Below are 12,939 nucleotides of genomic sequence, written 5' to 3' on the forward strand. Positions count from 1 at the left end.
GCTAGACCAATTTGCCATGCAGAAGGCTGAATCAGTGGACTAAATATTATTCCAGTCGCTGATTATAAATCAAACTTGGATGATCAGTAGAGAGGTAGTCAGTTCGTGCACGGACGTACTGATGAGATGATGGGTGCTTAGTTTGCAAGCCCAACAATTACATTTATTCCAAAAGGACCAATAACTTAAGAGGTTAGGACAGCACAGTGCTATGGATCTATTACTTTTCTATGTGTCAAGGTAGTTACTGATATTGCTATTTGTACCCATAGGCACAATGAATGCTGCTATGTGAACTCCAAGGGCTTTTACTGCATTAATGTGTGATTGGTATTAGGGACTAGCATGGAATAATACAGATGAATGGATGCTTCCTTGATTACTTGAAAACTATCTCAGTGTCACCATTTCTTGAAGGAGAAGGAACAATTAAAGGCTGGTAGCTAGCTTTAGGTCTCATTTGCAATAATGGTTCATGATACTGTTTAAAGTACCACAAATAGAGGCATTAACTATCTTAATACAAGTTTAGTCAGAATTTCTCCAAGGCAAAAAAATCAACAACATAACAAATCTGTTCCCCTACGCACTGACACACAATGTTTTATGCTTCAATGGGGTAGTATGTTGGAAATCAATCTTTGCTATTCCTGATTTTAATTTTGTTTTCAAATTTCAAAGACATTAAAACCAATTGCAGAATTCCCCAACTTACACGTCTTCTATACCCAGGTTGACAGAGAGTATGGACCAGGCCTCAGTACTTGCAAGAATGATAAATTATTATGAGTAAATAGATTCTAACTATAGTTAAACAATTATGATCTATCAACATACGACTACTAGGTAGAATGCTATCCACTTATGAATCTCCTTCTCTACAAATATGTAAGACAGACAGAAAGGATACTTTGGTGCTACGGGTAGAAAGACTGAGAAGACAGTTCAGTGACCACTGTCCCCAGGATTTGCTGAGATGATTTCACCTGTTTGTAGGAGGCACAGGGTGACTGATTCACAGTTATAAAGGTCTCTGACTTATTAATTAAAAGTCACACCTTACAGCAACTGATGAGGAGAAATGAAGTGGTTATCTTCAGTCTTCAGATACTTTTACTGCAGGGTATAACGGCTCCATTGTCTTCTTCTCCAAACATTCACAGACCCAAGCTGTTCAGATACTTGGGAACCACTCATATAGTTATTGGCAGTCAGTAGACCTTTGTCATTGATAACTGGTCATAATTTCACAAACCAATTAGCTACTTGATGATAGCCTAATTTCCATTTGTACGCAGCCATCTGGCCCCTGCTCATCTGTCACTAGCCTTTCCCTGCTACTTGAACCAATAGGTGTACAAAAAGCACTTACAAAAAGCATCGGGTAACCTGATTTTAAGAAAGTGCAGTAATCCTCCATCCTTGGTTTTTAACATAGTTCTTTTCCCATTTCAGTCCGCAAACAAAAATATGTAGAGTCATAGAGTCATCAAGCATGGAAATAGACCTTTCGGGTGCAACCAGTCCATGCCAAACATAATCCCAATATCCCTCCAAAGCTTACCTATTCACGTATTTATCCAAATTTCTTTTAAACGTTGTAATTATACCCGCATCCTCCACTTCCTCAGGAAGTTCATTCCACACACAAGCCATTCTCTGTGTAAAACATTTGGGGCTCATGTCATTTTTAAATCTCTCTCCTCTCACCCTAGTGCCCCCTCGTCTTGAAATTCCCCATCCTAGGGAAAAGAAAACTGCAATTAACTCTATCCACATCTCTCATTACTTTATAAATTTCTATAAGGTCACCTCCCAACCTCCTATGCTCCAGTGACAAAGGTCCCAGCTTATCCATCCTTTCTTTATAACTCAAACCTTCTGTACCTGGTAACTGCCTTATAAATCTCTTCTGAGTCCTTCCAGCTTAATAATATCCTTCCTATAACTGAGCGAAAAAACTGGACACAGCATTTCAGAAGAGGCCTCACCAATGTCCTGTACAACATCAACATGACTTCCCAACTCCTAAATTTAAAGAACTGAGCAATGGAGGCAAGCATGCCAAATGCCTTTTTAACCACCCTGTATGTATGTGACGCATACTTCAAAGAATTATGTCTGTACACCCCGAGGTCTCTCTGTTGTACAACACTACCCAAGGTCCTACCATTTATTGTATAAGTCCTACCATTGTTTGTTGTACCAAAATGCAATACTTCACATTTATCCAGATTGAACTCCATTTGCCATTTTTCAGCTCATTGACCCATTTACTCAAGATCCCTTTGTAATCTTAGAAAACCATCTTCATTGTCTGCTGTGCACTAATTTTGGTGTTATCCACAAACTTACTAACCAAGCCTTCTATATTCTCATCCAAATCATTTATGTAAATGACAAACAAGAGAGGACCCAGAACGAATCCTAGTGGCACACCACCAGTGACAGCCTCCAGTCCGAAAAGCAACCCTCCACCACCACCCTTTGTCTCTTGCTGTAAAGCCAATATGTATCCAATTGGAAAGCTCACCCTGAGTACCATGTGACCTGACTTTACTAATTGGTCTACCATACGGAACCTTGTCAAAGGCTTTATTAAAAAGCCCAAGTAAACAAATTCTACTGCTCTGGCCTCACCAATCTTTTTGGTTGCTTCCTCAAAAAACTCATGTTTGTGCAAGTAAAAATATGGTTTTCACAAGTGACACACTAAATACCTCCCCACTGCTTGTTACACAAAAACAACATGAGACATCTATCTACCTCTTAGTGCTGGTTTTCTGGAATTAATGTAGCTCAAGATCACAATGTCCTGGACACTCCAAATGGTGCAGTGTCTGAATCTGATGCATTCAGTGTTGATTTGGGTGTCTGGCCTTGCATGCCTTCAGCACATTTATTGCCACTTGTACAGAGATTACCAATGCCAGTGATAACAGCATTATTTATAGTAATAGCCATGAATGTGGAAGAAGGCATCAGTCCCTCTATTTTCTGCTAGCCATTGAATTTCAATGTGCTAGAGGGAGAATCTGTACTTCCTGAATACAGCAATGTACAACACCTATGGCACTAGTGGAAATACTCGATTAAAGCCACACTGTCCTAATTAATTTCATACTGCTTTTCAAGGTGAAGGAATAAAGACTAAAATGTCTGTTAGAAATGGCTTTTGATGACATATGTTTGATATGCACTTACTGTATCCATTGAGAGGATTGAAAAACTGTTCTTTGTTCAGCAGAACCACTGGAAGCTCCTGTTTGCACATAGTCTGAGGCCACAACTGAATAATGGCAGGGGTGGGAATTATTGGGGTAGGGAGCTGGTGCGTTGCTAGCAACAGCAGGGATTTGACTATCAGTGGTCTTCCTCTTTCCCACACTGGATCCCTCGATCAAGCACTGATTGCCTTTCAGCAGAGGAACATTACCCCCACAAACACACAAGCAACACCAACAGCGTTTCCTATTCATGATACCTATGTGGCAAGGCCCCATGCCCACTATTGGTTAAATGCCAGCAATGATGAAATGAGATCTATAAATAGGCAAAAGTGATCCACTTAATGGCCTCAATTGGTGGAAAGATGATTTGGGATCATCACATTCTACCTATAATCCTTCTGGCTGACTAATTACTCTACCACAACTCAACAAAGTCATGACATTCAAATTTACCTAAGGAATCCCCCATCACTGCAGCACTGTCAGTTCTTGAATTTGTTTTTTGCCCTTTGATAACAGTGGAAACTATATTGGGTGTGGATCTCTGCTTAAAGTACTACACAGGTTGACCACAACTCCCTCTGACATGTACTCCACTATTTTGTTCTGTGTAATTTAACATCTTAGTGGTTTAGTTAATTGCTGTTATATCTTTGATGGATAAGCCATGACCCAAACCTATGAAGACTCTTAGATTGCTTTCAATTTCTTCTTTTTTACCTCTTTCACCATCAAGAAGAAACATGTCATCTTTTCTTCTTCTTTTGTGCAGTACTTTGTATTTTTCTGCACTGAATTAAATGAGGTTTTTCTGCCCACATACATATTCATTGTAATTTCTTCAATCAGACTGGTTCCTGTAGTTTAGTATTGCCTGAAAATTGAGCATTTGAGTTTCTGAATTCAAGTTAGTAATGTAAATTAGAAACAAAAATGACCCCTGGGGTTTCAGTAATTCCCTTCTCCCCACTTTTTAACATCCTTCTCACCTTCAGTCAATTTCTTATCCATTTTTTAGATTTATGCTGACTTTTCAATGTTTGGTCTTAATTAATTGCTTTCCACATAGAACTTAGACAAATCTGTTTTGGAAGTATGCCATGCCATAGGGTTTGCCACAGTCCATTCAGATTGTCACTCCCTCAAAAAATCTACGCGATTCATTAATGGCATTGTGACTGCTATTTACCAGGTGTACATTTAGTGCTGATGATCCATTATGTTATTTTACAAAGAACTGAAGTTAAATAACTGGTCTGAAATTGCCTGTCTTTGTTTTGTAAACATATTTTACCACATTAGCCTGAATCACAATAAATTAGTACATCTCCAATGTCAATTTACTGCTTCATAATGGTTGTCAATGCCTTGTGAGTCTTTTCCTTAGTTAATGTCAAATCTGGGATAAATACCATATAACCCCAGGATATATTTGTTTTGACCCCTTTCACTTTGTCTGCAAATTCGTCTTACTTGTGCTGAACTTCAGTTTCTTTGCCTCATTTTGCTTTGGTTTTCATAACATTTATTTCATTCTCTGTAAATATTTTGAAGAATGAATTATTCAGAATACTTGCTCTTCACATTCTTCAGAAATCAACCATCTGCACATTTTAATGCTCTCAAATTCAAATTGGCATTGTAGTTATTGAAATAAATTTTACTTTTATCTTCTGCATCTGCAGCTATGGATGTTGCTCAATCTTGCTGTGTCTGTCATCACTTACTTCATGTGTGCTTAAATATTCCTATAAGTGTTCCTTGAAACTACTTGTTTTGCTTTTTGTATGGTTGTAAAGGTAGTCTTTAAATTCCTGTGTATACAAACTCTGAGTGTCACTGTGCTGAGGTTCAATCTGTCTTCAGTATTACAAAAAATGAGGCAGCCATGTTTCTAGAGAATGCTCCATTTGCTTGTTGAAGACTGAGTTTCATAAACTGTCACATACTGAGATCCAGGACTATGTAAAAATTGATCACACTGAAGCTTGAGGTAGCTGCAAAAGAAGTTCACTAGGGAAAGGACAATATCTAAGGTCAGCTACCGACAGAACACCAAGGGGGCTGGAAACAGTGGGCAGTTTCTTTCTCAAGTAATGTACAATATATTGTAAATATCATATGTAATTTCAGTTGTATTAAGAGACTTAATACATGCTTTGTGGAGAAAGTTTGAACTGGATTGCGCTTTCTGTAATGTCCAGTTTGAACTGATATGGAATGTAATTTTTATAACCTGTCATGAATAAAAGATTTTTATTGAAAACAAATCTTTATCTAACTTTTGGTTTGTTCAGGGTAAGGATGTTTCCACTGAAGTCCTATTTGATTTCTTGGTTATTACATGGCATTAATGGCCTTTAGTTTTGTTCATCTTCACAAGCAGAAATAATGGCCTGAATCTTTAAACTGGGTTGGAGTGCATACTTCTGTCGCAGATCAGACAAAAATGTACACTTTTACCTTTCTAAGAATTTTGCAGCTAGAGGTCTAAGCTGGCTCCATCATAGCATAAATAGTCCAGGACACCACACAAGCAGCTTCAGTGAGAATTATTGCAAAAGTCATGCCCTGTTTCTATGGCAACAGCCACTATATTCTGATGACTAACACAGTTTAAAGGTTAAAAGCCACTTTGACAAGCTACTGAGAGAAGGTGCAGACAGGTGGGTGAGGGTTTAAGGTGTAGATGGACAGGTGATGAGTTAGGTGCTAGATGTTTGGTGAGGGGATACAGACGCCAGATGTGTAAATAGGGCATGGTCACAGGTGAGTGGCGGGGTGGGGAGGGCAGGGTGAGTACATGCTGCAGGTGGGTGAGGGGATAGAGTAGTAGGTGGGTAAGAGGGCATAAATGACAAGTGGGTGAAGAAATTTGGTGGAGGTTGGGTAAGAGACTAAGGTGCCAGGAGTGTAAGATGGTACAGGTGGCAAGTGAAGAAGTGCTATGGACAAGGGGTTACAGGTGGCAGGTAAATGGGTAAGCGGATAGGTGTGTCAAGGTCGGAGGGGTCGGGTGAGGTACTAGGTGAGTGGGTGTTTGGCATGAGGGGCCTTGGTTGTTTATCTGTGAGAATATGGTTTCTTCCCCATTTTCCTAGTCTCCTTACTTGCCAAAAACCTATTCTGTCTCTGAGTTTTTCCAGTTCTGATGGAAGGTCATTGCTTGAGGTACTGGCTCAGGGCTTCCAGTCACTGGCAGTGGTTGAGTCCTGACCATGTTCCAAACTATGATCTTGCCTTTTTATGCTGGTGCTTCTGGATGTCTGTCCCAGCTATAGAGTGGATCTATTGGTGATGTGAGTGGGGAGGTCCCATGAGAAGGAACAATTCCATGAAAGCCAATCATACCATGAACTGAAGGCACGCCCCTTGAGGTCTGCATTCGGTTCAACGACTGTCACTGTTTTGAAATATACCAGTCATCTATTTTTAATCCACCAATCTCCATAACTTCATCATCCCTGACTGCTCACATGTATTCATACACAGGGACCTGTCCTCCGATGGAAAAAAGGAATATATTCAGATGTTCTCCCTTCTTTGAATTGAACTAAAGTTGCGGAGGGGGGTGTCAAGAGTTTCTACATAGAACATAGAACATAGAACATAGAACAGTACAGCACAGTACAGGCCCTTCGGCCCACAGTGCTGCGCCGAACTTTTACCCTAATCCTAAGGTCTATCTAACCTCCACCCCTACCTTATACTATCATCCATATGCCTATCTAATAGCTGCTTAAATGCCCCTAATGAGGTCGACTCCACTGCCCTCTCCGGCAATGCATTCCACGCCCCTACCACTCTCTGAGTAAAGAACCTACCTCTGACGTCTCCCCTGTATCCATCTCCACTCACTTTAAAACTATGCCCCCTCGTAATAGCTACCTCCACCCTAGGAAAAAGTCTCTGGCTGTCTACTCTATCTATACCTCTGATCATTTTGTACACCTCAATCAAGTCACCTCTCATCCTTCGTCGTTTTAAAGAGAAAAGCCCTAGATCTCTCAACCTTTCCTCGTAAGACCTTCCCTCCATTCCAGGCAACATCCTGGTAAATCTCCTCTGCACCTTTTCCAACGCCTCCACATCTTTCCTGTAATGAGGCAACCAGAACAATACTCTAGATGTGGCCGAACCAGGCTTTTGTACAGCTGGAGCATAACTTCACAGCTCTTGAACTCGATCCCTCTATTAATGAAAGCTAACACACCATACACCTTCTTAACAACTCTATCCACCTGGGTGGCAGTTTTCAGGGAACTGTGAACATGAATCCCAAGATCCCTCTGCTCCTCCACATTGCCAAGAATCTTTCCGTTAACCCTGTATTCTGCTTTCAAGTTTGTCCTTCCAAAATGAATCACCTCACACTTTTCAGGGTTAAACTCCATCTGCCACTTCTCAGTCCAGCTCTGCATCCTATCAATGTCCCTTTGTAACCTAGAACAGCCCTCTGCACTGTCCACAACGCGACCCACCTTCGTATCATCCGCGAACTTGCTAATCCACCCTTCCAATCCTTCATCCATATCATTTACAAAAATCACAAATAGAAGAGGACCCAGGACAGATCCTTGTGGTACACCACTCGTAACTGAACACCATGTTGAATATTTTCCATCCACCACCACCCTTTGTCTTCTAAGTGTCAGCCAATTCTGAATCCAATCTGCCACATCTCCCCCTATCCCTTGCCTCCTTACCATCTGCATGAGCCTACCATGGGGAACCTTATCAAATGCCTTACTTAAATCCATGTATACCACATCCACTGCTCTACCTTCATCCACGTGTTGGGTCACCTCTTCAAAGAATTCAACAAGGTTTGTGAGGCATGATCTACCCTCACAAATCCATGCTGACTATCACGAATCAAACTGTGCCTTTCCAAGTGATCACAAGTCCTATCTCTCAGAGCCCTTTCCAATAATTTGCCCACCACAATTGTAAGACTAATTGGCCTGTAATTTCCAGGGTTATCCCTATTCCCCTTTTTGAACAAGGGAATGACGTTTGCCTCTTTCCAATCTTCCGGCACTATACCCGTGGACAGTGAGGACGAAAAGATCATTGCCAAAGGCCCTGCGATCTCTTCCCTCGCTTCCCATAGAATCCTTGGGTAAATCCCATCAGGCCCGGGGGACTTATCTATCTTCAACTTCCTCAAAATTCCTAGCACATCTTCCTTACTAACATCGATCTCCTCTAGCTTACCAGCCTGTTTCACACTGTCCTCCTCTACAACTAGGTCTCTCTCAGTTGTGAATACCGAAGAAAAGTATTCATTGAGGACCTCTCCTATCTCTTTAGGCTCCATGCACAAATTCCCTTTACAATCCTTGATCAGCCCTACCCTTTCTGTGGTCATTCTCTTATTCCTCACGTACGTGTAAAAAGCCTTGGAGTTTTCCTTGATCCTATCTGCCAAGGTTTTCTCATGCCCCCTTATAGCTCTCCTGAGCCCTTTCTTCAGCTCCTTCCTGGCTAACTTGTATCCCTCTAGAGCCTTTTCCGTTCCTCGTTTCCTAAACCTTACATAAACATTCTTCTTCCTCTTAACCAGTCGTTCGACCTCTCTTGAGAATGAAGGCTCCCTCACTTGACCGCATCTTCCCTGCCTGCTAGGGACAAACATATCGAGCACACGCAGTATGTATTCCTTAAACAATCTCCACATTTCAATAGTGCCCTTCCCTGACAGCATCAGTTCCCAATTTATGTTACCCAGTTCTTGCCTAACAGAATTGTAATTACCCTTCCCCCAATTATAAACCTTCCCCTGCTTTATGTACCTATCCTTTTCCATGACTATTGTAAAAGTAACTGAGTTATGATCGCTACCGCCAAAATGCTCTCCTACCAACTGGTCTAACACTTGGCCCAGTTCATTGCCAAGCACCAAATCCAAAGTGGCCTCTCCTCGTGTTGGTCTATCTACATACTGTGTCAGGAATCCTTCCTGAATGCACTGGACAAAATCCGTTCCATCTAAACTATTACAACTAAAATGTTTCTAATCAATATTTAGTAAGTTGAAGTCACCCATGACTACAACACTGTGATTTCTGCATCTTTCCAGTATCTGCCTCCCAATCCACTCCTCTACTTCTCTGCAACTATTAGAGGGTCTGTACCAGTTTCTGGTACATTTTCTGTGGCAATTCCTCAACCAATGAGAGTTGTCTTGTCAACCAATCAGCATCCTTTCTTACGCAGTATAAATTGATGATCCCTTTGAAATTTGACATATTTGCGTTTGTTCCAATGAGTACAAGATGAAAAACTATTTCTTTCTCAGCCATGGATAAGAACCAACTGCAAGTGAGACTTGGATTGTGTACCAGTGTCATACCAAGAAGGAACTTAATTTTAAAATGGTCTGTATTTTTTGAATTAGGACAATGAATGGATTTTCCTCCCAATAGATTCCCTGAAAATGACATCACAACGATGGCTGTTGTACAGTTTGTGTACTTGAAATCAAACATGTTTCTCCATATCATTCCTTCCATGGCTAATAACCTGATTTCTTTGCTACTTCTGACCTTGCTAGGAGGAAATCTTTGAGGTTATTTTTTCCAGTTTGCTTTAGGTCATTTTGCAATAAAATTCACAATAACAACATACATCTGTTTCGGCAGGTCAAATGGTAGGGTGCGACATGACATTATTCTTCAGTCAAAGCAGTAAAAAAAGCTAAAGTTAAACTAATGCAAAATCTAAGAGTCATAAAATTAAACACAGGCAAACAATTAGTGTGTTGTTCTCTAACTTTAAATTTATTGCAACTATACTCATCGGAGGAAATGCCAACCCATGTCTCAAGGAAAATGGCACAAGTCAAAATGCCTTTGTGCAGTATCATTTCAAAAACTGTGCATAGACTGCAGCTGTTCAAAAGGGATGTTCATAAGCACCTTCTAAAGTGAACCTAAAGGTTTAGCAATGAATGCATTGAAACCAACATTCCAAGAAACGTTTAAAAGTGCCTCCTTTTCTGCTTTACACCAGAAAATCTAAATCAGTTGCCAGTGAAATATAAGGAGTGTACAGTTTTGCCACCAGTTCAGCACAGATTTATTCTCAACAAAACTCATGCAATTATGACACAAATGTTAAAAAGGAGAACTTCTGCTTGGTCGTCACACTGGTAGAAATTACCAGTCATCTGTCTGTCATACAGATCATCCCAGGCACAGGCTATTTTGCCACTCTAGATTCATTGTCAACATTATTTTTCACTGTGACATATTTAAATCCATTATAAAGTAATTCTGAATAATTATTGATCGTGGTAAGATGCAGAACTGGAGACTGCATTCCAATTGATAGCTTTCAAAGGCAACTAAAGTGTATTGTTTTGACCTTCTTGGTATGACACTGGTACACAATCCAAGTCTCACTTGCATTGAGCGTGCAGGATTACTGCTCTATTGACTTTCAGCCTCTTCAAGACTGATTTTTGAAGCATGCTGAAGGCTATCTCTGCTTTGGCAATTCTTGCACATATCTCATTGTCAATATAGAGGGAGGGTATTGGAAAACCAAGTGAAATTATACATTGTTGAAAAGGTTGCGTCATGAACTGAATGCTTAGGCTTGAGAATGGGCTTTTTGGAGCATGCTGGTAATCACTTCAATTGTCTAAATGTTGATCATAAGATCAAAGTTGTCTCATCTGCTGGGGAACAAGTCCATGCTGCATTGCACAATGAGTACTGAAGTGTCAGCTAATTCACAGTCATAAGCAAAAAGGAACGTGTGAAATATATCATTGGAGATGATGGTATTTGCCTGGAATCATCTCAGACTGAACAGTTTTTCTTCGATGCATTATGTGATTTCAATGACACAATCACCACCATGGAAAATGTTATCCAGTATCTTCTGAGGGATGGTGCCAGCATGCAACCTTTCTTAACCACCATTAAGGACTGGGAATAGGTCAGAAGAGTCACCATTATCCAGGACCTCTGTGAGAATGCTTCAAGGAACTGTTGAACCTTTGTGAACAACTTTTTAGGGCAGTTGAATGTCTCCACAACTTACAAAAGCCCCTCAGACTGGGCCAAAAATGCTTCATCAGATCAACAACTATTATTCAGGTGTTCACATTCAATCTTAACATTTCTCCTGGAGCTGTCGAACCACTTATCGGTGATTCCTTGACATTCTCTGAAGTCACACTTACTATCTGGCCATGGATCTTTTTTGAGATGTTGCACCAGAAAACTTCACTGGTGGAGAAGAGTAAGATGCTTTTACCATTATCCCAAGAGTGCTTCTACTTGTTCTGAGGTAAATAGTTTCATTTATAACCAGAGCCTTGGTCTGAGACTATTTTATTATTTATGTAATGAAGATGAAGAGAATCACAATTAAAAAAGTAGTAAGGTTGAGTAAATGGCAAGTGTTTTGTTATTGTTTACCCAAATGTTTGGAGTACTCCAGATTGTGGGAAAGATGAGCTCTGAATGTTTGAGTACTCAGCAAACATGAATGTGGGTAGAATTTATGACATAACATCCAAAACATGTAAGTGTGGATGGCTGTTTGCTTTATTAGTTAGCACTCAAGGGACATCTGAGTTTGAAGTGAACTGGACAGTAGCAAATAATTGCACTGTAAAATTCAGAGACAGAGTGCTAATCTGTTTGAATAGAGAAGAAAGAATATTTGCATTTCATGCTAATGAGAGTGTCTGATGAAGCTTTGATTTTTCTGTATTTTACCACTGCCCAGTACTGACATCTATTTAAATTGTGTTAAAGGCTACGTACATTACTACTTGATGAGACAGTTATGCTGTCATTCTGTTTAAATGTTAATTTCTGAGCAAAGATATGAAAATTACTTTCAAAAATTCCCATTACAGAGGAAGGAGGAGCTACAAAGAGGCATGCAAAGGAGATAAGCTGTTCTCATACCTGCTGTGTGTCACATCTACTTTAAGAAGTCCTGCAGCTCACTTACACCACATAAACGACCACTGGCAACCAATGTGAGCAAGCTGCTCATTATTTATGTAACTGGGCTAGGTCATCAGTCAAGGGGACATTTGCAATGCTTGCTAAATTGAAATTTCCACTTGTATCAAACAAAAACATTGATGAAATGTTTGACAAAGCCATCATTTTGCACACCTTTTCCTTTTGAAAGCAACTGCTGCCTGATAGTTACCAAATGTAATCATAATACAATATTCATTAAGGAATAGTAGAACATAAATGTCACATTCATAGTTAGCAATCCACTTCAATTGAATCCAATTGAATAATCTGTATTAATTGACAGAACATTTTTTTGGCTCATTCATGAGATGTGGGCATTGCTGGCCATTCTTCATTTTTCTTGAAAAGTTGACACTGATCATCTTTCCTGAATTGCTGCAGTCCATGTGCTGTATGTTATATTCACAATGCTGTTCGAAAGAGTTCGAAGATTTTTACCCGTATGCTTCTAAGTCAGGATAGTACGCAGTTCTGCAATTTGATGACCAGAAATATCAAACCCAAATTTAACCTTAGGTAACTGGATGGGCTTTGTCTGAGTTAAAATCTTGTTCATCACATCAGATTAATGCCCACAGTCCAGTTAACAGTTAAGTTGGGTGGAATTTTATAGGACCCAGACCAACATGGGCAATATCAGAAAATCTGGGCGAATCACAGGAGAAGTCGGGAGAGGCCTTTCTCAGCATTCAGAG

This window comes from Rhincodon typus, chromosome 17, assembly GCF_021869965.1.
Source record: "Rhincodon typus isolate 14 chromosome 17, sRhiTyp1.1, whole genome shotgun sequence".
NCBI classification, from domain to species: Eukaryota; Metazoa; Chordata; class Chondrichthyes; order Orectolobiformes; family Rhincodontidae; genus Rhincodon; species Rhincodon typus.